The sequence below is a fragment of the Arvicanthis niloticus genome, chromosome 2 (assembly GCF_011762505.2).
Source record: "Arvicanthis niloticus isolate mArvNil1 chromosome 2, mArvNil1.pat.X, whole genome shotgun sequence".
NCBI classification, from domain to species: domain Eukaryota; kingdom Metazoa; phylum Chordata; class Mammalia; order Rodentia; family Muridae; genus Arvicanthis; species Arvicanthis niloticus.
In genome coordinates this window covers 31,294,806-31,319,678 of record NC_047659.1, presented here as the reverse complement: position 1 = coordinate 31,319,678, position 24,873 = coordinate 31,294,806, and the positions used below count along the sequence as shown (strand labels likewise).

General features: G+C 40.0%; 1 pseudogene; it reads right to left on the bottom strand.

Annotated features, from left to right (window-relative positions):
• Positions 1–15,178: 15,178 nt before the first annotated feature.
• On the bottom strand, positions 15,179–17,413 carry LOC117703969 (histone-lysine N-methyltransferase EZH1 pseudogene; annotated as a pseudogene).
• Between the last annotated feature and the right edge of the window lie 7,460 nt (positions 17,414–24,873).

The window sequence follows — 24,873 nt, the reverse complement described above, 5'->3', positions numbered from 1 at the left end:
CTGATACATGGACTGCAAGACAAATCATGTGAACAGTCCTTATTTTTTTCCCAAATTTTAGTGTGGGACCTGTCCTCTTTAGACCTTAATTTTAGCACACTTCTTCTTTAAGTAGATGACATTCTACTCTGTATCCCTTTCCTGTCTCTGTCACAATAAATTCCTGCATCACTTCTAAACTATCTTGGTTTCCTGGGTTAAAGCATCTCTCCACCTAAAGCTCAGCTGTGAACTTCCCCTGACAGGGGGATGTCACTTCTCTTTGTTGCAGGATGCCCTCTTATCAGGCCCCTTGGCTCTCCTGGAGTGGCTATGGGTATCTTAATTCAATTTGTTGGGCTTTCATATAGGGCTATAGCTTTTTTGTTCAAATATCTAAATCCTACCATATGTGGATGGCAGCCATGTTTGAGAGTCCTAGCAGCAGCCACAGAACTATCTCGAGAGGTCCACAAGATCACCCTCTTTCTACCTATCATAGTATGCTCCACTCATCACCTCTTAGCCCTTCTTAGTTGTTCCTCTGTTTCCCTTCTTAGGCCCTCAAGTGTCCAAGCCTTTTCATCTTCTGTTCATAGAAAACCCTCAAATTACATTGACATCCAATTCTTCCCTGAATCCTCCTCCCTGGGCCATACCTATTTGATAGCACCTCTTATTCCTTCCTAGAGGCTGTGGAGAGCCTATGCTAGAAGATCACCAGCCTGATCTTCTAGACCAAACTCACAGGCTCCCACTTACCCGCTTTGTGCATGGGGTCTCTCTCATAGAACAGGAAACCTAAGGTGGCCTACGCAACCTTCACTGAAATGGTCAAGGCAACCAACCCATCTGCTACTGGATTCAGAGTACACAGGTTCTTTCTGGCAGGAGGATAAAGACACATTTCTTAATAAAGGGGCCACACAGACAAAGAATGGATGATTCTATCTGAACAACTAACTGTCTTATCCTTCCCCAGAATCAAGTACTCTCCATTATCTCTGATATCCATCAAATCAAACATTGGCCTGAAGGCGCTATTCCACTTGTTAAAGCCTCTCACTGGCCCTACCATCCTTCAGGTCTGCAATTTTTAAGGTCTACACTTTCTAACAGACATGTGCCAAAGCCAATCAACAGTTGGCACTCTAGACATACGAGTCCCTGCACCAGCTGTGAGGACACCAACTGTGTGGTGACAGTAGTCCTTGTTGACACTTTTGCAAGGTAGAGCTAAGCACCCCTTATTTCTGGAGAAATGGTGGATGTGGTTGCTCAGGTGGTCCTTCAACACATAATTACTCACTTTGACATACTACAGACCATCCAAATAAACAATGGTCCAACTTTCATTTCCAGAGTCATTCAACTCCTGTGTGAAGCTCCAAACATCCTCTGGAAACTCCACATTTCCTATTGCCCACAATTCTCAGGAAAGGTTGAGAGAGCCAATGGACTCATCAAACAGCAGCTCACCAAGCTCTCCCTCAGACTCAGGTTATCATCACTCTTCCTCTTCTTCATTGCCCCATTCTCCTCCGAGAAAACCCACATAGGTCTAACCTTTTCAAGGTCTATGTGAGAAGCTACTCCTCTTAAGACACCAGCTTCAAGCCCAGACACCATAGTTGGTACCTACCATAACTCTCCCTCCTATGTCCCCTCTCTGTTTACATACTGAAAGCTACCTACCCACCCCCACACTAACAAAACCAACTCTTCTCAAGCCTACCCGACTTTCCCCAGGAGACCAAGTGCTTCTTAAGAAGTTATCTGCTAAGTCTCTAGAGCTCAGTGGAAAGGACCCAACATTGTAATTCTCACTAACCCCTCAGCTGCCAAGCTCCTGGCACATTAGGGCTGGTACTACCTCTCCAGTCTTAAAATGGCATCTACCCAAGATGAGTGATCTGTCCAACAACCTGAACCTTCCACCCTTTAGTTCTCCAGAAAGCTCAGTGAGGAGCCAGGATGGTTAAACCAGGGCAGTCATCTTTCTCCTTGCATCTTTGGGATTAATATAACCAAATTACAATTTTAAAACATAATAAAATAGTGGAGATTTGCACATATTTAATCCCCCCCAAAAGCATATATTTTTGTTGTATGAAGCCATTTGAGTAGGGGAAAAAAAAGGAATTCACTATTTTAAGATGGTTTGAAGATGTTATCTATTCTTTGTGTCCTGGACTACAACACTGGCTGATTATTTGTTATATGTCCTGGGTCTTACCTTAAGCTTCTGTTCTTTCAGACTCATTTCTAATATTTGTCTCCTTCTTCTGTATACTGGCAGACATTCTTGCTCAATTTCTTATCCACCAAGTGAAGATTTTGTTCAAGGGCTTGGCTTTCTCAGCTGTATGGCATAAACTTGTAAATAAGGAAAGAGACTAAGAACACCAGGTTTATTTCAGTTTGCTTTCCTTCCTTCACACTGTGGCTACTTGTTAAATTTCTGATACTGTGGACCAGATTTTTATTTTATTTCTGTTCCCATATTTTTCTACTTGTTCTATTGGCAGAATTGTTTCACAATAGCCTTTTTCTCCCATAGCACACACAGAATCTCCCATCTCTTAAGCACCACTTTGCATGGGAAAGCACAGCTCCTCAGATGCTCTTACTTGCTTCCCTTGTCTCCCTCTGAATCAACAAGCTTAAACCTTAATCCTGCATTATGCCAACAGGAGAAATCAGGAGAAACATAAGCATTGTCTTTTGTCAAATTTGTTATGAGTGCTGACTTGGACCACTTAAATTTCAAAAATGCATTGTTACAGAGGAAATGCCCACTTAATAAGCAGAGACCATTTTGCCATCCCTGCTTCCAAACACTGTGGTTTAGATTTGAAACCCATCCATAACACAGATGTTCATGTGTTGTTACAACAAGACTGCCAAATGAATGATAAAATCTGCTGTAGACCATGGAGAGGAATGGCAGAATCATATTGTGTATTTCAGGAAGGCTTTCAGTTTTGCAGTTAAATGAATATGACTTGACCTAGAATTAATTACATTTCTATCTTGGTTTTCTCTGGATAAATAGTAATCCAGCATTTATGCATTGTAGAGTTGCCTAAGTTTAAATATAATAATGTAAATAAAATGTTTAATTCAAACTCAGTTGAGCCCAGTGTAAAATCAGTATTAGTTGCCCATTCATACTCTTTACGAATTTCCTGTTAAAGTAAAAATATCTGGTTATAAATCAGAATTATTGGATTTAATGTAATAAAAGAGTGAATTATTATAACTTGAATAGCTATATATTATTAAGGCTAGAAATAAGTGATAGTTTTTACATATAAAACAAGATAAATTATAGTGAAAGAATCAAATTCAAAAGAATTCTTCAGTAGAAAGGAAAACATAGGACTAGAGAAGTGGTTCACCACTAAGACCACTTGCTGTTTTTGCTTGAGGACCTGATTCAGGTTCTTATCATCAATATTGGGTGTCTTCCAAACCCCTGTAACTCTAGCTCTAAGGGAATCAGATGATTTCTTCTGGCTGTTAGATCAGAATTGATCAAAGCAAGGTGGAAATAAAAGAAAGAATGAATGGACATTAAACAGCAGCATATTGTTCTTTTGTAAGAATAATGAGGGGTGATGTATGTGTACACTCCCCGCAGAGGTGGGAGGATTGGAGTTTTATAGGCAGCAGGAGGTCTTGGGGTGGAAAATTCTCTGTCCCGGTCTGTTCTCCTACAGTCTCAAAATTTTAATTACCAAGAGAGGTTGGTGGGGCCTTGTTAGGAAGGCAGATGTTCTCAGGCCACTGGTCTTAGGGTGGAAGTGAGTCTTATTAGTTAATGAGACTTAACCTAACCATTCCTTTAGGGTCTCTAGAATGTCAGGAGGTTTCTGGACCTAGTAGCTGCTGGTTGTAGTGTTCTTAGAAATATATTATTTTGGGGTCAAAAATAAAGAGACCACTATTCCAACTGAAGTGTCTATAGACTTTACTTTTGATCAGAGGATGATCATGGGATAATAGTGAATAGTCCTGGACAATAAGTGCATTTGGATTTTAGTGCAAGCAAAGTGGTGAGTGTGTGTTTCTAATTGGTGAGGGTCAATGTCACACTTATTCCTTCTTATAGAAGAAATATGCAAAGAATTGATGCATAGAAAGTGGTGGAGTCACTGCTCTATAGAGAAAGGGGTCACTGCTTCAGGCCATTAACTTCTTAGAATGCAACAGTGTAGCTGGTGGTATGGTTTATAAAAAAGAAAAAGTAAGAAAGAGAGGCCAAGATAGGCTTGATAGAAGCACAGAATGGTGAGGTGGGAGAGGTGCCTCGGCTGGCTCATACTGAGGCATCTTTTCCCCCTGAGGTACCAGCTATAAAACGGATATAGTGTAGAATAGAGGTTGAGTTGAGAAGGGAGTAGAGACAGAGAAAGACAGAGAGAGAGAGAGAGAGAGAGAGAGGAGAAAGAGAGAGAGACAGAGACAGAGAGACAGAGAGACAGAGAGAGACAGAGAGACAGAGAAAGAGACAGAGACACAGATACACAGAGACACAGAGAGACAGAGAGACAGAGAGACAGAGAGAGACAGAGAGACAGAGAAAGAGACAGAGACACAGAGACACAGAGAGAGAGAGAGAGAGAGAGACAGAGAGAGCAGAGGCCAGCCAGGAACACTTAGAGAGAGGAGGAAGGGTGAGAGGGAGAACGGGGTTGTGGAGAGAATAAGAGAGATAGGGAGGCAAACAGCCCCTTTTAGAGTAAACTAGGCCTACCTGGCTGTTGCCAGATAACTGTGGGGTTGAGCCTAGAAGGAAGGGTAACAGAGCTTTTATCAGTTGTGTAGGATTGAAACATTTGTAAGTCTTACAAGGTAGAAGAGAGAAAAAGACCTTCATTCCTCATCCTTAACACAGGTTTTGTAATATTTGGGAAAAAAAAGATGCATATATGATATTTCTTATAGTATTAGCATGTTCTTATTTAGGAGACCACCGATCTTCCTTATTAGAACCTTTCCTCTAGCCTGACAGGCGTTAGCAGCTATCAGCCTTCCTCCCCTGGTTTCTTAGCCCACCTAGGCTTTTTGTGTCATTGACCTCCACAGGCATCTGAATGCAAACGATTCACATACAGACAAGTAAGCACACACACATACACATTAAATTTAAAAGCAAATAAATAAATAAATAAATAATGTTTAACATTCTAAAAAGAGTAAGAAAAAAATAAACAAGCAAAGTTGGTATAGAATACTTTAATATCAAAATTTATGTAAATAACCAAGAGTAAGTGGTCATCATAAAACCATTAGGAAATCTTTAAATAGTGATGCAATGTAAAGATATGTTCGTTTAAATAACAAAATGTTGTGATTTGTTTGTTTGTTTGTTTGTTTGTTTTTCTTAATGTTTAGGTCCAAGTGATTGCAATGTTGCTCTTAGAGATTCGAGACAGTTTATAGTTAATTGTAAAAGATCTTATCTAACGTGTAAGAATTCTCAGACTCAAAATCTTTTGGTAACTTCCTAAGTGTGTGTTTATATAAAAGGACAAAGAAATACCAGAAACTTTAACTTACCTCTCAATTGTTCTCTTCACCCTGTATTGCTCTCTGTGTTTTTGAAAACTGTTGAGTTTATCACATAGTCAACATTAGAAAACTAGAAAAATAAGGTCAGGACATATGAAAACAGACCACCTCATTCTGGGGTCAGTCCAACTTGACTATTTTGCTTAAGGTTTTATTTTCTACCAGGCAATTTCTATCACACAGCTCTTAAAAGCTGCTTTTATAAGCCTCGGGGTACTGTATTGTCCAATGTGTTTTACCTATGTGGTACCCTTGATGAAATAGCCTTCCTCAGTTGTATGTGCCATCTCTATTCTAGCTGTGACCCTGATGCACAGAAATTATATCTTTAACGGGAAACTCAGAATGTTGTGGTTCATTTTCTTCTTCTCAATATGGTAACTAAACCATTGCTGCCCAAAAGGTTATTGATTTCTTACACAGATTGCACAGAATGACCTGATTCCTAAATAGTTTCAAAAGACCAATGTTTCCTGTCATAATTTCATACGAGTATTTTTGTTACTTAATATTCATCTTTAAATTTTAGGAAAAAATGAGCAGATATTAAATAAATGTTGCTGCATCATAAGAACATAAAACCAAATAGTTTCAAAATCAGAGAAAAATACATAAACAACTGCTCAATTTTATTGCTGGTTGATTTTTATATAAAATTATTTATTGTTTGATAGAGTTCTTTCATGCATTGAGAAAATATTATATAAAATATGTTAATAAAAGTAATAAATACAATATAATAACATGATTCATTCAAAATAAAGGAAATAATTACAGTTAAGAAGCATGAATACTCTTCCATATCTTCTTTCTCAGTAGTTGACTATAGAAATTTAGTATGAATACTCTTCTGTATCTTCTCTTTCAGTAGTTCTTGAATAAGTGTTCTAGATGGCCCTCTCCTCATTACAACATTATCATCTGATAATAAAGTAAAGCTGTCTGTAGGGCCAGATGTCTGTGATTGTATCAGTATACTTATCACCTTTTTAAAAAGTGTCATATGAACTGTGTTTTGAAGCCATAAGTATTTTAGATAATAAATACACAATGGTTCAGAGAAGAAATCCCACATACGTGATAGGTATTTTTCCATCAGACAAATGAGTCAATTCAAGCCAGATTAGATTAGACTAAAGGCAGGTTTATTGGGAAGTTGCTCTTGGGTGGGAATGGTCAGTGGCCCCAAGGACCAAGGAAGGAAGTCATCATGGGGATGGGGGAATAGGAGAGGGACAGAGAAAGAGAGAAAGGGCCCACATGCAAAGAGAGAAGAGAAAAAGAAAGAGAGAGAGAGACAACACAAAATTTCTGAATTATATAGGAAAGAGCCTCTGGTGGATATCAAGTAGTAACTGAGAGACACTGGGAAACTCTGGAGGCCAGGTCTGCCTTGATATGTAAAATATGCACTCTAGTCCTTGTCCAGTGTCTGAAACAAAACAATAAGCTCCGAAGTTCTCATATACAATTTATTAATAATGAAAAATAATAAATCTGCATATCCAAAAACATATCAAAAGTTTAGCATGTGTTGAAGCTGCAAGCAATGAGTAATTTTTTAAAACATATGGAAACATAAGTAAAATAATGAAGTATCTATATAATTCATAATTATTACTTTAAGAGTAACAGTATAAAGGCAAAATCCATGATACTTGCAACATATACAGAGAAACTTCAGAAAAATCCAACACTTTCTCACAATAAGAACCCTCATCAAGCACACCAATAGAAAGGCCATAAACAATGCATCCACAGCTAACGTCAAGCTACATGAATGAGTTCACAGAAAACATCAAACTGTATGATGAAAGCTAAAGGACATTCAGCATTAGCACAAAAAAAAAAAAAAAAAAAAAAAAGACTTTTACTCACAACTGCAATACGGGTCTGGCATCCTACCATTTAGGCAAGAAATTTAGGCAAGAAAGTTAAAAGTTAGAAACAAAATTGTTTTTCATGACATGATCTAAAATATGAATAAAAAAGTAAAGTCTCCACTCAATAAGCTACTAGAGCTAACAAATTTATAGAATACAGAGTGAACACACAAAAATCACTTGTCTCTATAAAATGAAACACGGTCAAAACAGATTATTAAGAGTAACAGTAAAAGAGTAAAATATTATAAACGAATTGACCAAGTAACTGTAGTCTGATGGAAGAACCTAAGAAAGTCACAAGTAAGTAAAAAAAAAAAAAAAAAAAAAAAAAAAAAAAAAAAAAAAAAAAAAACCCTCATGTTTGGATTAGTTACTTTTCGGTTATTGTGACAAAATACATCAACCAACAGCAATTTATGAAAACATTTATTTAGCCTAAAGTTCTAAAGAAATAAGAGTGCATCATGATGAGGAACCATGGCAGCAAATAGCGGGCTTGGGACAGAAGCAGGAAGACAGAGATCATACCTTCAGCCATAACCTCAAAACAGAGAAGAAACTGGAAGTAGAGTGAATCTATAGCTTGTTAAAGCCTGCCCCAGCTTTCTCCAACAAGGCTTCACTTCTCAATAATCTCTCCAAACAGTGCCACCAACAATGAACCAAATGTGTTCCTGACAGTGGCACACTCCTTTATCCCAGGATTTAGGAGGCAGAGGCAAAACAAGGTAGATCTCTGTGAGTCTGAGACCAGGCTGACCTACGTAGGACAGTAAAAGTACTAAGTAAGACCTTATTTCAAAACAAACAAGCAAACAACAAACAAAAACAAAACAAAATAAAACAAAAAGAACCAGATGTTTAAGTACATGAATCCAGGAGGCATTTCTCATTCAAACCAACTGTGATGGGAAGTCTTGGTTGTCAACTTGATTATAATTGGAATTAACAAAAACCCATAAAAGAAAGAGCATACTAGTGAAAGACTTTTGCTTAATTTAAAGTTGGAAGATTTTATTATAATCCACAAACTAAGGTGGGAAGACACACTTTTAATCAAAATCGTTTTAGCTGTAAAACCCACCTCTCATCTGTACCATCCCTTCTGCTGGGAACCTATATACTATAGAACATAAGAACATACTATAAGAATATCTTTTCTTTTTATAGGCAACCATTGTTGGACTACCTGGACTACAGCCTGTAAGTCATGCTAATAAATTTATATATATATATATATATATATATATATATATATATATATATATATATATATGTGTGTGTGTGTGTGTGTGTGTGTGTGTGTGTGTGTGTGTGTGAATTTATATATTCATATATATATATATATATATATATATGAAATTATATATAAGTATATATATTTTACTTTACAGAACCTTGACTAATATACCACCATAATATTTTTGGAGTAAAATAGTTAAGAATATCCATGCTCCCAGACTCTAGGCTCCTGACACGCTGCCAAGACCTTCATTGATCTCACCTTTCAGTCACTAGGGCAATGCCCCCACAGCCCCTCCCACAGAGAGGTTTGTGTCACCCAGCAGGTAGAGGGTGTGACTACAGGCCTCCATCTCAAGAGATCTCCATATTAATGAGATACCTAAAGGCCAGAGGGCATAGCCAATTAAGCATAAGATCCTCGTCTCTCCTCCCTCCCTATTTAACTCAGGTTTGCCCTGAGAATCATTGAGGTACAACCAGATCCACTTTCTGCCATGACAATAAACCTTTTAAAACCAAGGACTTCCTCGTGTAATTATTGAGGCCCCGCAGTGGGGAAGCATGGAGAAGGCCTTAGACTACCAAGCCGCTGCTTAATTTTCTGCCTGGAGGACTTCTCTACGTTTCTCTTCGGAGGCCTGCCAACTCAAACAAGCTAGCCAACCCAGCCAAGCAAGTGCCGGTAACCAAGAGTCTCATACCACTACCACTGTGGGCATTGCTGGAGCTTCTCTCCCTCTTGTTCCTCTAGGCTGCGGGCCAGTCCAGCCCATCAGCCCTCTGTCTCAGTTCTTCTGCTGCTCCCACAGGAATTCAGGCTGAGATCTCTCTACACCCGGGCAGAGCCCCACAACTTCTCACAGCCCAGCATCTGCCCAGGGCCACGTAGAAAAAACTCAGTCAAACTCCCGTGCTTCTGCTCCCCAGAGCCAAGGTTCCAGCCACTGCCTGGGAAGGCAGACATGGGGGAACAACAACACAGCCCAACAGAACTCACACCCACGAGGGAGCAACAGCTCCACAGTGCTTAGCTGTCCAAAAGTAGGAAAGAAAGTATGTCAACTTTAAATGATCTTTGTCTTTTTAGCTCATACTCTGCAGATGAATGCGGGTAGGGCTTAATTGTTTCCCTTTAGCTGAGGTTTACCATTTTATTCTATACTTGCTTAGCTAGTTTGTAAAAGTAAGAGACAACCTTGAGAAGAAAGCTTGTGAGTGAGACAGCTCAGTATGTACCCTAGAAATTCAAAGTGAGGGGAAGAATGACTGAATGTTTGATAGGAAATAGATGAACACCTCAGACTCATTTGACAGAACACAACAAAAACAACAACAACAAAAAGCTGTTTGCTTGCTCATAAATATACACCTGAAGTCATAAAATTCTGAAGTAAAAAAAAAATGAGGAAAGCCCCATTATCATTGGTTTCTGAAAGAACTTTTATGGTAACACACCAAATTAAAAATAGGATAAGAAAACTCAGGCAACAAACAAAAACTGTTGTGTTTCTGAACAGCAGAAAGAAAGAGAAAAGAAAAAGAAAGGGAAAGAAGAAGAAAGAAAGGAAGGGAAGGAAAGAAAGAAAGAAAGAAAGAAAGAAAGAAAGAAAGAAAGGAAAAAAAGAGAAATAAGAAATTGAGTCACTGAAAACTGGTACTGCAATATGGTAGATATGTTCCTCCATCTTCTATTGTTGCTGAGGGCATTTCAGGTTTAAGTAGACTTTGATCTTCTTGATGAAGATCTCATGGAAAATTATCCAACTTTACTCTAGGAACTGGAGGTCACTATGCACTAGCTAGTTTAGCTTCTGTTAAACATCTTGCTTGCACAAACACAGAGTAGGAAGTGTCTCTCTTTATCTTTTTTTGATAACTTTTGGTTGAAAGTCAATTTTATTCGAAGGAAGAAGTCAAAATATCACTATTTGCAGTGGTATGATAGTATACTTAAGTGACCTCAATATTTCCACTAGAAAACTCCTAAACCTGATAAACAACTTCAGCAAAGTAGCTGGATATAAAATTAATTCAAAAAAGTCAGTACTTTTCTGTTACTCAAAGGATAAATAGAATGAGAAAAAAGTTAGGGAAATGACACCCTTTACAATAGTCTCAAACAATATAAAATGTCTTGGTGTGAATCTGACCAAGCAAGTGAAAAATATCTGCATGAAAAGAAAGTCAAGTCCCTGAAGAAAAAAATAGTAGCTCTCAGAATATGGAAGATCTTCCATGCTCATGGATTGGCATTATTAGTAAATTAGTAAAAATGCCCATCTTGCCGAAAGAAATCTATAGATTCAATGCAATTCCCATCAAAATTCTAACTCAATTCTTTATAGAGATTGACAGAGTAATTTGCAAATTCATTTGGAATAACAAAAAACCCAGGATAGTGAAAACTATTCTCAACAATAAAAAAACTTCTGGAGGAATCACCATCCCTGACCTCAAGCTGTACTACAGAGCAATAATGATAAAAACCGCATGCTATTCGTACAGAGACAGGCAGAAAGATGAATAAAATAGACTTGAAGACCTAGAAATGAACCTACACACCTATGGTCACTTGATCTTTGACAAAGGAGCTGAAACCATCCAGTGGGAAAAAGACAGAACATTCAACAAATGGTGCTGGTTCAAATGTAGGTCAGCATGTAGAAAAATGCAAATCAATCTATTCTTATCTCCTTGTACACATCTCAAGTTCAAGTGGATTAAGGACCTCCACATAAAATCAGATACACTGAAACTAATAGAAGAGAAGGTGGGTAAGAGCCTCAAATACTTGGGCACAGGAGAAAAGTTCCTGAACAAAACACCAATGGCTTATGCTCTAAGATCAAGAATTGACAAATGGGACCTCATAAAATTGTAAAGCTTCTGTAAAGCAAAGGACACTGTCAATAAGACAAAACAGCAACCAACAGATTGGGAAAAGATCTTTACCAATCCTACATCTGATAGAGGACTTATACCTAATATATAAAAAGAACTGAAGAAATTAGACTCCAGAGAATCAAATAACCCTATTAAAAATAGGGACAGAGCTAAATAAGGAATTCTCAACTGAGGAAACTCAAATGGCAGAGAAGCAGCTAAAGAAATGTTCAACATCCTCAGTCACCAGGGAAATACAAATCAAAACAACCATGAGATTCTACCTCACACCAGTCAGAATTGCTAATATCAAAAACTCAGATGATAGCAGATGCTGGTGAGGATGTGGAGAAAGAGGAACACTCCTCCATTGTGATTGCAAGCTGGTAAAATTACTCTGGAAATCAGTCTAGCAGTTCCTCAGAAAAATGGACTTAGTATTACATGAGGACCCAGCTATACAACTCCTGGGCTTATACCCCCAAATGCCCCAACATATAACAAAGACACATGTTCCACTATGTTCATAGTAGCTTTATTTATAGTAGCCAGAAGCTGGAAACAACCCAGATGTCCTTCAACAAGACTGGATACAGAAAATGTGGTACATTTACACAATGGAATACTACTCAGCTTTCAAAAACAATGAATTCATGACATTCTTAGCAAATGATTGGAACTACAAAATATCATCCTGAGTGAGGCAAACCCAATCACAAAAGAACACATATTGTATGCACTCAGTGATAAGTGGGTATTACCCCCAAAGCTCAGAATAACCAAGATACAACTCACAAACTACATGAAGTCCATGAAGAAGAAAAATCAAAGTGTGGGTGCTTCAGTCCTTCTTAGAAGGAGTAACAAAATACTCATGGGAGCAAATATGGAGACATGTGGAACAGAGACTAAAGAAGGGGCTGTCTGGAGACTGCCCCACCTAGGAATCCATGCCATGTGCAGTTACCAATTGTAGATTCTGTTGTGGATATCAGCAAGTGCATGCTGACAGGAGCCTGATATAGCTGTCTCCTGAGAGGGTCTGCCAGAGCCTGACATATACATAAGGGGATGCTCACAGCTAACCATTGGACTGATCATGTGGTTCCCAATGGAGGACTTAGAGAGAAGACTGAAGGAGCTGAAAGGGTTTGTGACCCCATGGGGAGAGCAACAGTACTAACCAACCAGAGCTCCCAGGGTCTAAAGCAGGGAGCCTGGGAACACATAGGGAGGGACCCAGGCCTCCAGCTGTATATGTAGGGGAGGATGGCCTTGTTGGGCATCAGTGGGAGAGGAGATTTTTGGTCCTGTCAAGGCTGGATGGCCCAGTGTGGGGGAATTTGAGAGTGGGGAGGTGGGAGTAGGTAGGTGGGTGGGGGAAGATCTTCAAAGAAGCAGAAGGAAGGGGGATGGGTTAGGAAGTTTCTGGGTGGAGGGGGTTGGAAAATGAGATAACATCTGAATGTAAATAAATAAAATATCCAATAAAAATTTTTAAAAAGTATTTCTTTAACTTACCACACTCTGGAATTCCAATGACTGGAAATGTAGTAAACCATCTCTGAATTTGAAAAATAAATGTTTTCTTTTTCTTTCTTTCTTTCTTTCTTTCTTTTCTTTTTTTTTTTTTTTTTTTTGTGACTCTAACACTTTATTAGATAAGAGGTCACAAGCCACAGGACTTTAATGTGTAAGAAATTCACTGGCAATAAAGCCACATGGATGCCAGTTCCCCACCAGTCCACAGCACCTCACTTTATCTATCATTTTACATGATGTGGGACAGAAGTGAAGAGGAGGAGTCAAACCCGTCATTTAAAAAATAGAAGACAGTAGGAACCAAGAATGAGCGCTGGAGGAGCATGAGTATTATTGGCCTGCACTGTGGAAGGAGAGGCTGCCGGTGATACTGGGTGATACTGGTGGAGGGAAGGCCTAGGTCAGTCTAGAGCCAACACGTTTTAAAGCATTCTCATGACCTATTGCTCCTCCACCTGTCTCTGGCTTCCCAGAGAATAAGTAATTCAGCACCTATAGTTAGGCTTGAGGGTATCCCTGATACATACAATAGACACAAACCACTGGCAGATGTCAGTTTCAGAACTGTGGTGGGGACTGGCCCAATTGGTGTGTGGGGAGAGGCTACTGGCAGGAGCTGTGAGGTGGGTGTGTACTGAGGGTTAGGTACACATGGACCTACCAGTGTAGTGAAGGAGTGTGTATGTGCACAAGCTTACATGTCCCATGCAAATCTCTAAGAAGCAGTATGGTGGAAGGGAGCCTGTTTTCTTTGGTGGGAGAAGGAAATGATTAGAAAGGACCACAGGAGCTCTGGTTCTCCCGGAAGCAAGAAGCCTGTCCCCCATTCTACCACTACCTAGGGCAGCTGTGCCTGCCTGAGACCGTTCCAGAACATGCCCTGTTCTCAGCACACCAGACCACTGACAGCTGTGCTGACTAGTTTTTTTTTTTTCTTGTGTCAAGCCAGCTCCTGCCTCTCAGATGAGATAGAACTGCAGAATCTTCCACTCTCTTCTTCCCCCAGAAGTGGGATTCAAGCAGAGACCTTGGCTCAAACTCCACACCAATCTGTAAACCTTCTAAAAGAGTTAAAGTGCTTTGTTCTCTATGAATCCCAGAGAATGGTGGTCTGCCTGCCAGTCTACCCTGCACTGTGACACCCTCCTAAATGTGCAATGGCACCCCTCACCCACCCATAAACACAACCAACAGCAGGTACGACAGACGGGAAGTAAACCGGACTATTAACATCTCCCTCTAGTCTAGATTAGAGCCAGCTAGCCTGAAGAAAGAAGCAAAGCTACTCCCTAATCCGCTCTGTGGATAAGCCTCTGAGGAAGGAGGGCCTGAGGACACCTGCAGCTTCACTGACCCAGAGTACTCACTCCCAACCAGGCTCAGCCCATGCTCAGCCACCTTAGGCATGCTGCCACTGAACCAGAACTTTGGAAAGAGTCTGGTCACTGGCACATGTTCCTGGGAGCCTGAAAATGCCCTACCACGCCAATAATCTATAGGATAGGTCTTTTCCCAGGGTCTAGGTGACTGTCCCTATGTCTGGAGGATGGAGGAACTTAGGTTTCCCTCCTGCATCCTTAAATTCCTGCTTTGATGTCATGGAGACACACTTCCTTCTGTATGCCATGCCTGCCAGGCTCACCTTTAACCCTGAGCACCTGTAGGCTCCAGGGACCTGGTTTCATTTAGCAATGCTGACAGCCAATGACATAAGAACTCTTGATTGAGAAAGCTAAAATGGTAGCACTGTAGATTCCTGAGGGCCCACAGCTTGGGAGCTGAGGAAAAAACAAGCACTGATATCATTCCAAGCCTGCAACCTCCTCCTCTGACATGGAAGTGTAGCTCCTCACATCTGAACTCTCGTGGGAGAGCGGGTCTTCACCACCTCTGTTTCCCCTCTCACTGAGGGAGTGTGTCCCCTTGGAATAGAGTGGAGGCCTAGTTATGTGGAAGTGGGTGGGGTTTCTCGGCACGGAAGACATTGCAGGAGCTGGAGCAGCAGTGGTATATGCCTGAAGCCATGACAGTGCTGCCACCACAGCACTGGCACGGAGCCCAGAGGGCTAGAAGATGTCCGCTTCTCTCCCAATGCCCACATACTTGAGGGCATCAACTTGGCTGTACCTATAATCAAAGAAGAACTCTTCATCAGCCTGAATTGCTCTCTTGGCAAAGATCCCAATGTGGTGATCTCCATTCACCATGACCACTTTGGCATAATAGTTGGGGTTCACTGAATGGTTTGCAAGGTGAATTTTGTTTCCTTTCCGGGTAGCATCCACTACAAAATCATTGTTGAGGTTTAAGAAGAAGCTGGACATATAATTATCATAGACCTTCCCTTGTCAATCAGCCTCATCCTGAGAGATGAGCTCACCACAATATTCAGAAATTAATTTATTCTTCTGCACAGACAGATGAAGGTGCCCCATCTGGCCATACCAGAAGGGGCCAGCAGCAGGTGATTTTTGAGGCCATACTAGATGCTGCAGTTTTTGCAGGACACCACCTTACAGTCCCAGTGCTCTGAGTCCCCACAGGTGAGGCCCAAGTCAGGGTCACACTCACGAACTGCCAAATAGCATGGACATTACTTGGTATTGCACTGAGTCTTACAGAGACAACCAGGAAAATGATTTTGGCAGTCTGGGCTGCACTGACAGAACTTTTCATAAATATTCTGGGTCATGATGCAGGGGCATGTGCTGTTACAGGGATGGTCCTGGTGGTCACAGGGTTGGTAGTTATACACTTGTGTAGAATTGTTATTTTCTTTAGCTGGATTATCCTGCAGTGTGCAACCTACAACCTGTGATTTCTTTTCTTCCTCTGTGCAGGGTTCATGAGCTCATCTGTTGGCAGCTTCAGGATAAGTGATTCTTTGACTGCAAACTGAAAGATCTGTTTGCATGTCTTTGTTTCCAGAAACCTGGCTATTGAGCGGAAGTTGTTGAAGTAGGTACCATGGAACACTCGGAAAAGAGGTTCTTCAGCTTCAGTCTATTCCATAGGCTTTGAGGTGGCTTCCACAACACAGAGCTGAAGTGAGGCTGGACTAGCTTTCTGTTTCGTGGGGCTCTGACAGCAAGAGTTAGCCTCTGAGGAATTGGAGGTCCAGTGTGTCTATCACTGTCTCCTTTTTTAGTCTCGGCTATAGCAGAGGCTGATGTATTGGAACTGAAAGCATTGACCACTGGGTGCCTTAGGCGGCGACACCTAGAGCACTTGGACAGAGGGTTATGCAGCATGGCATACTCCTTTTCTCCTTCCAGCAAAACCAAGCAGTCTGTGCCACATTGTTCTAGCTCAATCTTGATTTCCTTGTTCTTGCACTTATATACATTAGGGGTGGCATGGAAAGGGTGAAAGAAAAAGTTGTATTTAAAACAGTGCCAGCAGGAAACGGTGTGGAAAGAGTACAGAGACTGCTCCCGCTGCACTGACTTAGCATTGGGACCATCGATGTTGGGTGTGCACTGAAGAGGAAGTGCGTTGGGGTCCGACATCTCTGTCAGCTCTCAATACCTCTCCTTCATGTCAGGGACACTATTCTCAAGGAACATGGAAGCAATGGCGCTGAAGATCATGTCATTTGGAAACTGCTTCTTGGAACTCTTTCTGTTGCTTCGACAGCATGGCGTTTCCTCTTTCTTGTTACTGGCAGGTCCTCTTTGCTGTCATCTTGCTTTCCATCGAAGGTATTGTTGTGCCCTTCCTCCTCCTCATCTGAGTACTGATTGAGGGCATCTACCAACTCCAGAAACACAGCATCACTGATCAGCACAGATCCAGGGATCATCTCTTCTTCACCGTGGACTTTGCCATCATAGTTATTGATCAGCTCCTCGATGAAAGTTTCATCTTCTTCCTTCACTGCGTCACCCATGTAGGGAATATTGCACAAAACCGTCTCATCCTCCACCATGAAATTCTGCTGCAGAGGGGACCAGGAATACATGATAGAAACCCATGCAACAGTGTTCAGAGACCTCATCAGCATGCCTGGCTGTCAAAACCTGGGAAGATGCTCTCTATGGTACACTTTTTCAGAAAAGGGTGCCCACTCACAGGCTCCATTGGCTAACAGGCTGGACACTAAGTTTCTTCCGTTCTTCGTTGTAGATTTGGTTTTTTTCTTGAACCTTTGCAAAATTTGCCATATACAGAGCCTTTGCTCCCATATTTTCCCGGAGCCATTTGAACTGCTGCAGCCTCAGCCGCAGCCGCATATACTCAGATTTCATTTTTCTTTTCCAACATGTGATGCATTTGGAAATTAGGGGACTTGCTATATCCATTTTCCTGGACTCACGGAATGCAGCAGAAAATGTTGCAGTTTATAATGTACCTTTATTTTTCAGATGAATGGCAAGACCTTTTTTGTTTAGTTTGTTGTTTTTTTGTTGTTGTTTAGTTGTTTATTGCTTGAGAGAGGATCTTTGTTGTAGCTCTGATTGGCCTGGAATACTATGTGGACCAGGCTGGCCTTGAAGTCAGATCTGTCTATTCTACCTCGCTCCATCCTGAGACACAGACACACGCAACTAGGACACCTGCACACTACGGCCAGCCACGTCAAATAAATGTTTTCTTTAGAAAGAAAGAAAGAAAGAAAGAAAGAAAGAAAGAAAGAAAGAAAGAAAGAAAGAAAGAAAGAAAGAGAGAGAAAGAGAGAGAGAGAAGGAAAGGGCATCAGCTACAATGGATGATGATGTGATAAATTTGTTTGATTGTGGTAATAATTCACACTACCTTTTATATCATAAATGTACTTTGTCCATACTAAATATATTTTGTAAAGTATTTCACCTTCCTAAGTTTTTTTTCCCCTTCATGCGTTCATGCATTTAATCCAAAGTTAAAACAGTGTATATTCTGGGATATATTTTAGATAAATTGCTAACTTGAAATGTTCATCCAATATTGTTTTCCTAAAGTATTTATCACAATTCCTGATAGGTGGAAAATATCAGATGATGTCACTCTATTTTATATAATCACATTAAAGCAATTTAAATTGTATTACTAAGCTCGGTCACTATTCCAAATAGAAAATTAACCTGGCTAAAAACATGTGGTAATATTTTAAATAGGCGGCACTCAATCTGGCTTGGTCTTAATCAGCCTCCATCTTCCCAACTAGACAAGGCCTGGCCACAAGCAGCAGTGGCAGCATATTGTTGCCAGTTCAGGCTGCTGGTTCAGGTGGCCAGAAGTACCCGCCCTGGCAGCCACGAAATGCCAGTGTGGGAGATGGCTCTGCCAATCTTCCAGGCTGTCTCTACAAGGCTGCGCTGAGTGCAGACCATCCTGCCATCCACATGGTACCCTGTAGAAATGAGATTCTAATACTTAAAGATTAATCAAAGACTTTATATGTTTGATAATGCTCAATTAACAAGATGCTCACATAATTAGAAGTGTGTCCCAATATCTAACTTTGATATAAGTTGTTACCCTGGACTGCTCTTGATACAAGTGTGGCCATCCATGGATCCTCCGTGTCTCTCCCCAGATCCTCCTCTTCCTTCTCCTCTTCCTCTCCTTTTCCTCTCCTTACTCCTCCCATTTTAGCTCCTCCCAACTTGTGGGGAAAATTCCCCCCTACAAAAACAGATTAATATCTGTTATTCATTCAGAGTAGGGAAATTACCACAAATCATATTGGAATAATTGTACTCATTATATACTGAATTCTGAGAGTAATTTTGCAGGTGTCCTTAAAAATCAAAATTTTCTCTTAAGTGTAAATTTAAAACATTCTAATATGTAAACTCTGTTCTAATACTGAGATTATGAGAATAGTAATTATAATAGATAAAAATCCATGTTCATATAATGAAATATAAATTAAGTGGGTTTTAACAAACCTTTTCTGTATGGCATATAAATTATTTTCACTAAAATTCAACCAAAACACCTTTGACCTGTAAGGGTCCATTGTTGTTGGCTGAAGAATGATACACCAGACTCAAATAGTATATAAAAGCAAGGAGAGCATTTTATTCCATACAAACCCTGCATGTGGGGGTCTCTCATTCCAAGATGGACAGGCAATCAGTTGGGCTTAAAGGCCCAATTTAAAGCATAGGGGAATCCTGGGGTAGTGGGCTTTGTCTTACTCTATTTCTACAGTCATTCTGGAACCATTACTGGGGTGTGAGGGCTGAAAACTTGCTGAGAATTCCTGGGGTAGATGAGCATTGTCTTCCTCTGTCTCTAGTCAAGTGCAATAGTGAGAAGGGGGAAAGTATAGAACAGGAGTTCAATCTGCAACTGACTGAACAATCAATAGAGGTAGCTCACTACCTTTGAGCCAGCGTCTCTCATCCCCTCATCCCTCTTAACGCACCCCTCTCCCCCAGTGATGGGCCATCTGGATTCCTTGAGATGTTCTGATATTTCTATGGGCTGGTATTGTTTGAGAATCATCAATTGAACAGTGGAAATCTATTCATTAATAAACTTAATTAAAGTATTGGTTACACAGGGTCCACAAGTCAAGGCTAACATCAGTAGGATAAGAGGTCAGGTCAGAGACAAGGCTGGTCAGCTAAGGAGACTAGTTGAAGAGAAACCCATACCAACCCTGAGTCCTCCTGCTTGAGGAACAACAAGTCTAGGCCTCTTTTGTTTTGTAAGACTATTTCTGGCAGGGAGGACAGGGAATCTGTAGGGCTGTGAAGGACTTTTCTATCTCCTATATATCTGCATCTATCAATCTGTAGAAGCTCGTAATTTTTATCTTGAAGTATTAGGGCCGAGGCCCCTATAATAGCAGCTCTGGCCAGCCCTATGTCAAGGAGAGAACCTAGTAACACAGTGGAAATGGCCACCCTTTTTACTTGATTGTTTGGAAATGTTAGCTGGTGGATGACATCTTTCCCAAGAGTAGTAAGTCATTCTAGGTATAAGCTGCATAGAACACAAAAATCCTCAGTCATATTTACAGCCAGGTCATAAATGTATAGAGTAAGTCCTGAGGTACAAGGCCACCAAGCATTCTCTGGTGCAGCATGTATCCTGTAACAGTAGGGGTATTACAGTGCAGCCATAGAGGTCTGAATAGGCTGAGGCTACCTTATTTTTAGTACAGCGTTCCTGGCTTGTTATTCACTGTAGGGTTAGCATACTTCTATTTGGTTGTTGCCATCTACATTGAGTACTATCTGTAGTCTATGTGAATAGTCTCTAGGGAGAGTTTTCCCTTCATAGTACGGGTTGAGCATTTAAGCATAATCAACAGTCCTGTGTTAAGTCTGGGTGGGAGGAATTAAGAGCCTGCCTGGAAAGTGACTTCTAATAATTGTAGGGGTCTTGATTGGGGTTATGAAATGAGTGATATAGGAGGTAGAACAGTTTTAGGCAGTAGTTGGTTAGATGAAGTGAAACTTCCCTGGGGTAAAAGGATGGTAGGTCCTGATGAGTCAGTGATTGTGGGCAAAGGCAAAGATTGGGGAAGGGTTGGTTCAGCCTAGCTAAAACCTTGTAGGGCCTTAAAAGGACCATGAGCCTCACAAGGCTATGTTAGAGCAATTGGACACTAAATAAGAGTGTCTGATCATAGCCAGAGATGTTAAATCTTAGTCCCCATGTCTTACCAGCAGTCCAAAGAGCCTTCTTGACAATTGCTGTAAACTTGATGACAAGACTTGCATCTTTCCTGGAGGTACCCAGATAGTAAGGGGGCTCAAAACAAGGTCTGCCAGTCTCTCTCCTAAAAAGCAGGGTGTCTTTTCTTATGGAGAACCCAGCTCTGGATATCTGTATCTCCAAACTGTCTGTGACCTCACAGTGATGAGGTCATCTTTGATGGGTGTTGGGGGGCTTCTACCTTATCTACCCAGTACATTCTCATCCCCGTGCTACACAGAAAAATGTACTCTGGACCTCCATATTTGGTTTGCTGGCACTGATACCAAGAGTGACCCAGCATATATGAAAGGCCTGAGACCTTGTGTTCCTTTGGATCCTAGGTGGGTTGAAACCACAACCAGGAAAGAGCTGTTGATCTGAGGGGTCCCCATCCCTCACCACTAAGTCATAAAGGTCCACATGAAGATCAGAGATGCAGGTGCTCGAGGAGCATATAGTAGGAGGCACAGTTGGAAATCTTACCCATCACAACATTAGCTATCTGCCATGTTAGACTCAGGGACTAGTGGGAGCTAGTGGTTGGTATAGAAAAGCTTGAGCAGCAAGATCAGAATCACTGGAGTCCCAGTTTCAGTGGATTGACAGGGTGTGGGGTGACCTTCTATTGTTCTAGTGACAGAGATCTCAACTGCTGTATTGTTTCTCTCCTAACAGGCTTAACATAGGTGTGGTATATCCATGTCCAGATCCGGTCCACCTTAACAGCCAATGTTGGTGTGGTCAGGATCACAGTGTGGGGTACATTCTAGAGAAGTTCCAGAGTATTGTAGTTATGTCTCTTAATCTAGACTTCATCATGTGGTTTAAAGTAGTGGGGGGTTAGGGGGATTATGACAAACTCATAATCCTTGCAGATGGCAGGCCACAGTTGTTTCTAGACCCTATGGAGGGTTTTTAAGGATTTAAAAAACTTATGTTGGTTATATTTAGCTAAGATATCAGACTAGAGGTTAGGCAGCATGGAAGGGGGCCTTTCATAAAGGATCTCAAATGGGGTGAATCTAAAGTATAGGGGGTGTTCTTGGCCCTACCTTTTTTGTACCTTTGTCTTCCTAACTTCTGTCTTTTTCTTCTCTCTCCCTTCTCTCATGGCCTCCTGTTCTCCTCACAAAGCTAAAGTTCCTGACTACTCTGGACTCTCCCACATGCCCTTGCATCTGGCTATGTTCTCCCTTTTATTTACAATAAACTTTATCCTGCACCACACCTAGGAACAGTCCTATTCTTCCCTTTCCTTCCCTTCTTTTACTTCCCCTTTCTTTCCCTTCCTTTTCTCTCTCTTTTATTACTCTGTTTCTCAAATCTCCTGTACAGTAATTACTCTTTTGAGTTTCTATTTTTCTTGCATATATCTATTTTTAACTTCCAATCAACTAACTTTGCATTCTGGTCTCCTTCGTCTTTTATCATTGAGGTGGCTGTCATTCTCAAAAAAGGCAAAAGTTCATACCCATGACAGAAATGGTCTGGATCACAGAACATATAATACTTATAAACTATGACAAAAAAGAAATTAGCCTATTATAGAGAAAAGCAGAATAAGTTTTCAAAATACACCACAGTGACCATTCACTACAAGTCTTCTACCCAGTCTAAATTCTTTTGCTTAATTTAATTCATGCTGAAAGTGGTTGAAGTGAAGAATTACACTTCAGTAGCATTAGAAAGTGTTTATCCACACATAATTCTGGAAGTAAGCTATCAACATAGCCATTTCTTAACCACACCCTCCAACTTTTATTGTACTAATTATTCTTCCCAGACTAGCATTTTAGTCGAACTGAAGAGCTTTAATTGCAGCATACCTGATTCTCTCAAAAACTTAGACCCATAATCACTCCATTCAGTTTACATTTGTTTGTCTCCTGAGACAACTGACCTATCAAGACTTTCACATACCAAAGTAAAATTCTTTTATGTCTTCATGGATTATAACACCAGTAGCATTTATAATTCTCTGAGTAGAATGGTTCCCCAAAGCCCCTGCCAGTTTTAGTAACCCAGGATGGGGATGGAGACAAACTAGGGTATGCAAGCTTGTTAGTACTTGATATCTGAGCAGAAGACTTGCTATGATTTAGAGATTACTTCTCAGAAACAGACACATTGGCAATATGATCTATTAAGATGTTGGCCTATTAGGTACAGTGAGGACTCAGTACCATTGTGGACCAATCTGATGGGAGACATTCCTTCCTTACTGGCATTTCTGAACCTTCCTTTATATAAGAACCTGACACTTCTCTCTTTTGGAGCACAGCATACAGGTTTCATCTTGAAACCCGATGCACCTTCATCATACAGCTGAACCAGCCAGTACCTTAACCTTAACCTTCCCAGTCTCCAGAAACGTGTGAAGCAGATTTCTGTTTTGTTTTTTTCCCTAAGTTATTTATTCTTAGCTATTTTGTTAGATCAGCACAAGCAAACACAAAACATACAGAGCTACAATTGAGAAAGGGAACATGGCAGTTGGTGGCTGGTCTCTGAGAGGGAGCATTGAAGTTGATTCTGTATTGAAAAAAAATGCAAAATGGATACTATTGTTTCTACAGAAAGAAATTGTTGTTACTGAAGTAGCAATGCATTGCTAGGGAGACACTGAAAGCACAGAAAAAATGCAGACCACAAAGGGAGATAAGAAGGTAATCTGACATCCCTGTCCTTGCCTTGTTTTCTCCCACTAGTGCCTGGTAACCACAGAGCCTGAGACAGCAGCTAACAGGAAACATGGTTGGCAGAGTCTTGTAGAACCATGCTTCAGTGGTAGACAGCAGCAGAGTACAGTGTACACGGCAGCAGACTTCACAGTTAAAATAGTTTAAAGCTCAATTATCAAAAAAATAAAACAATAAAGTTAATTGCCAATCATATTGAAATTGGTTAAACATCATGAGAATGAAAATAAAAGAGATGCAATATTCTAATCCATAGGTTAAATATACAATAAATCAACTAAATGGAATAAATTACTGAGATATAATTTATATTTTTTTTAAATATCTTCCAACTTTTGTGTAGCAATTATAAATTGTTTAAAGGAATTTTATCTCTCTTAATCTGATATATAATACTAAAACCAAAATTATTTTTTTAACTAAATGAAAGAATTGACTATATAAAATAAACACACAAGACAAAGGGAAAGAAGGAGGAATCATGAGAAAAGAGGGGGAAGGAAGAAAAAAATCTCCCTGTACTTAAAAGGATTCAACTCCAGGAAAACAAAGGATAGTTTAAACTTCAGATAATGGATAACTGTAAGCAAAGCCATCAAAATCAGAGAAGGATAGTGATGCCAAAGAGTGTGGCAAATCTGTACTGAAAAAGAGATAAGGCTTTTGTCATCCAAAATGCCTTACAAATGAATAAGAAATGCAAGTTCCTCCTTAGAAAAGTGAGCAAGGGATATCTGTGAGTTCAAGTCCAACCTAGTCTACAAAAAAGTTCTAGAACAGTCAAGGCTACACAGAAAGATTGTGTTTTGAAAAACAGAACAAACAAACAAACAAACAAAAAACCAGAAACCAAAACAGCAGCAACAAGAACAATGAGACACACACATACAGAGAGAGAGAGAGAGAGAGAGAGAGAGGTAAGCAATGATTTGAATATAAAAAGATGGCAAAAAGATTTGAAAATGGGGCCTCTTTAATAATTGGCAAAATGTAGGTAACATAAACATTTTATACTTTTTGTTTTGAACTTTGAAAAGGCAATTTATCCTAAGAAACCAGGTTTAAAGTATTGATTTATTCGGTTTTCTTTATTTTTGACACATATCATTTGTATTAATAATTCAATTGTAAATTTATCAAGCCTAATTATAAATAACTGATGATGAAGTCATGTAAGGAAATATAGGGGACTGTTTGAAAAATATATGGTAGATATGTGTAACGAGCTGGAAAAAAATTTTAAAGTATAAAAATTTAAGTCATAAAAAATATAAAATGCAGAATATAGGATATCTCTATTAGTATAAATTAATCAGTAATTATTAGTTTTTGAAAAAAGTCCCCAAATCCAAAAATTTCTAAAACCTGAAATATTTTTGGTCCTAAATATTTCAGAAAACCAAAGTTACATTTAAAATAATAAA